Source organism: Otolemur garnettii, unplaced genomic scaffold (assembly GCF_000181295.1).
Source record: "Otolemur garnettii isolate 467f Iridium unplaced genomic scaffold, OtoGar3 scaffold00110, whole genome shotgun sequence".
NCBI classification, from domain to species: domain Eukaryota; kingdom Metazoa; phylum Chordata; class Mammalia; order Primates; family Galagidae; genus Otolemur; species Otolemur garnettii.
The window spans coordinates 6,833,822-6,837,558 of record NW_003852505.1 but is presented as its reverse complement, the minus strand read 5'-3'; the positions used below and the strand labels follow the sequence as shown (position 1 = coordinate 6,837,558).

At 39.8% G+C, this 3,737-nt stretch overlaps 1 protein-coding gene across 2 annotated transcripts in view; it reads right to left on the bottom strand.

Annotated features, from left to right (window-relative positions):
• Positions 1-251: 251 nt before the first annotated feature.
• The window catches only part of GRIA3 (glutamate ionotropic receptor AMPA type subunit 3), a 315,536-nt gene continuing 312,050 nt past the window's right edge, over positions 252-3,737 (bottom strand). For both annotated transcript variants that reach the window (XM_003797025.1, XM_003797026.1), the window contains exon 16: positions 252-2,464. The gene's annotated coding sequence lies outside the window, so the exon portion shown is untranslated. The remainder of the gene's footprint in view (positions 2,465-3,737) is intronic.

Genomic DNA, 3,737 nt, shown 5'->3' with positions numbered 1-3,737 from the left:
GGAGAGAGTCTCAAAGGGTTGGGGAGATAAAGACTGGGAACAGAAGGACTTAAACTAATCTAAGGTGATTAGATTGTGATTCTGAGGGGTCTGAGTCTAATGTCAGTTGCAGTTGGGATGGGGAGAGGTGCAATCCAGTAAGGGGACTGTCACATCATTGGTAAAGTTTCTGGGAGGAAGTCAATTAGCAAATTACTTCTTGGCATCTGTGTCCAAGTAAAATTGTAAGCAGTCAAAGTACAGACACAGGATTCTTTCTTTACAATTTTATTTACAAAATGTATTAAAACTTTGTACAATACCTCATGGCAATGAGGCTCTGTAATTTATGCCCACACATGCAATTTACGCTTTTGCAGCCATTAGTTTGCTTGGTAATTTTTCTGTTCACTGAAGTACAGCTTTAACAACAAAAAGAAAAGAATTGGAAAAAAAATCCTCAGGTGACTACCGCCAAAATCCCATAGCTTGAAGTTAGTAGCAGAAATTTGAAGCAATCAACATTTTTTAAAACATGCAAGTTTTTTTTTTTAAATAACAAACCAATTTACCTGCCTCTTTATCCCAGTGAAGTTTCCTCTCTGAAAAACTGATTTGAATCAATAAACATACATTTCTCTTTATATAGTGCCTATGAAAACGATTGTGTGTAGGTTGGTTGCTTTGTTTTATACAACTTCGTGTTCACACAGCGTTAGCTTCCAGCGCTGGGACATCATAGCATTCATAAGTTGAAAATCACAGTTTCATGAAAACAAAACAAAACAAAAACACAACAGATTTCTTTTTTTGTTCAATACCATTTAAAATTTGACAGGTGCGTTATTTGCTTATGACACAATTTTTGGAATGAAAGTTTATATTACACTTTTCTGAAAATGTTTCGTTGGAACGAGACTTCTTCCTTTCTTTTCTGAAGACAAGAGCAAAAATGCAGCGAGTCAACTAAGCATCTAAAGGTCACACTTGGGATATGAATGCGAGCTCCTAGGTTTTGCAGTCTGGAAACTTCCCAGTGCACGTTATTGATGAGAGCAAACTACTGAACTACGGAAAGCATACGTCGTTATATAGGAGGTAATTAGTGAACGGAGACTATTTCCTCTGACTGTCGTGATGAGGCCAATGGCAGGTATGCAATTCATTACTTGATAGCCCATGGAGCAGTGGAGCGATCTTCTGAGATAGTGAGTAGAGAGACTGCTCCAAGCAAGGACCTGGGGTGATGCTGAGGCCCTTGGATTAGCAGTAGGTTTGGGAATGCATTTTAGTCTTTGCAAACTAGAAAAGGACACATGCAGTCTGATGGAGAGCCACAGGCAGTAGCAGGCAACAGCTGGTAAGACAGACCTAGCAAGAGTAAAGTCGGACTGTTGAACTGTGGTCTGAACCTGCTGTCCCGCCTTGCAACGCGGTCCTGTCTCCCGAGTACACTTGAAAGGCATACTTAGCAGAGAAAGCCGAGCTAAACACAGTGTTGTTTCTGAGAAAGATATTCTAAACACATCTGGGAGTATAGGCAGCATTTCCCTCACCTCAATGCTAGATACTCAGCTCTATTGGCTTAAAATGCACACCGAAGCAAGAAAAACAGATCTGTGAGCTGAAATTCCAGGCTTCTTGGAGAGCCCCGGGATCCATTTTAGGAAAGCACCGAGAGGTATCCTGATAGCGCCCGGTCCCTTGCTACACACAAAAGTCAATTTTGAAAGCTCTGTTAATCCCTTTGCGAAATGGGAAGTTATCAAAGCATTTTCACAAAATCACTTTACGAACACAGAGAAGTCCCCGTTTAGTCCCTTTTCCAAAGTGTTTGAATTTACTTAAGTGTTGCATTTACATTCTAAAGATATACACATTTCAGCAACATTGAAAGAAAATAGGGTGCACAGAACATCACCACCAACAGGAAATACCAAAAACATCTGGTCAGCAGATCCTAGAAGAAATGCCAGTCTGTCTTCCCAAACGCTGGGAGACAGAGATATTTTTTTTTTCTTTTTTAATCAGGAGGAGTTAATTCTTTTAGCTACGATGGGCCTTTTTGCTGAATTGGAATTTTAAATTTGTGTGTGTGTTTGTGTGTGTATTAAAGAACATGGTGTTTGGATACTGTGCAGTGGTATCAAAGGATGGCTTTTGTTGAACTGACTTTTTTAAATAAGATTTTTTTCGCATACTGAAATCTTGCATGTCCATTTTTTTTGTTGGTTTTTATTTAATGATTTTTTTTCAAGCAAAGCAAAAAGATTTCAATGATGGTTTGCATTGTTGTGAGTCTCAGAGTGTTCCATAAGGCACTGAAGGAAAAAAAAATCAGTTTTTCCTATTGAAAGGTCATTGCACCATCAGCAATAATCGTGTCATGCCCGACACCAAGGAGAGTGAAATCTGGCTCAGGATCCTTGAAGCAGCCGCGTTTTCGGTGATTTCCTCTCATCACATGGCTTCAGTGGGAAGGGATCTGCAAAGATAAGGGGAAATGTAAATTTGAAAGGACTTTCAGTTGGGAATTGAGAAGTTTATTATGGGTCAGTCTGTCTTGGGAAAAAAACTGTGGCTGTTTTCTCAAACTGACATCTCTGGGGCTGTACCCCATTTGACTGGCTTTAGGCAACAGGTCTGGTTAAATTGTTGAATCCGATACAAATACTTTGCAATAGGTTAAGTTAGGATCATTCTCTATTATGTGTATTGTATTAAGGAATGTACAGGCATTGTATGAGGGCTAACTCAAAACTTTAATCACTTACGATGTAGGTATACTAGAATGCTTTAGTGGTATTTAAATATAGATAAATTTGGGAGACTACAGTGCAGAGTATATTCTGATTGCAGAATTGGGGGCGAAGGACTACATTAAAATGCACTTTGATTGTGAGAAGAAAATTTGCTGTTCATTGCCAGGAAGGGGACCACTTGTTTTTCCGAACACCTACAACCTCAGTTATTAAAGTCTGAAAACAGTACAAGGACTTTTAGGAGAGTGCATTCCAGAAAGAGGCCAGAGCAAGGACAGCCATGAAGGGGCCTGGTATCCATGGATTCTTTGCCCTGACATTAGGGGACTGATGGTGCTTTCCTTTTGAAGGCATTAATTCCTACAGGAGATTAATTTGCCCTTGACTCTGAGTACTGAAGGCCACTTTTTCCCTACTCATACCTCCCTTTTCATTCTATCCTTCCACACTAATGGGATACTTCCCTTTCCTGAGTTAATACTGAATATCATCCCAAAGGAATGAATGACATCATCGTGATCTACCAGTTAGCCTGGAATAAAAGTATCTGACAGAAGAATGTCAAAGATGCACCCAAGGAGGGCAGACTAAGACTGACATGGAAGTGGGCAAACTTCTTCCTTGGAATCCCTTGTCCTGAGTCATGTCTGTATTAAAAGTTTGGAGAAGTTTTATATCTATGGCAGAAAGATCAAAATCTCCTCCCCCTCCCAACTGGCCATGGGATGTCTCTACCTTTCTGCATGACTTTGGGAAAGTGATCTAATCTCTCAGTGCCTCTGTTTCCTGCTTATAAATGGAGATAAATGCAGTATTATCCCTGAGGTAAAAGTCCTCTGGGAGAAAGAACATGGCCACATCAGTTATCCAGAATGCATTTTCTCACTTAACATAAAATGAACTCTTTTTTTTTTTTTTATTGAATGGTAACTGTGTACATTGATGCACTTTGGGGGTACAGTGTGGTGTTTTCACACACAATCCAAGACACTTCCA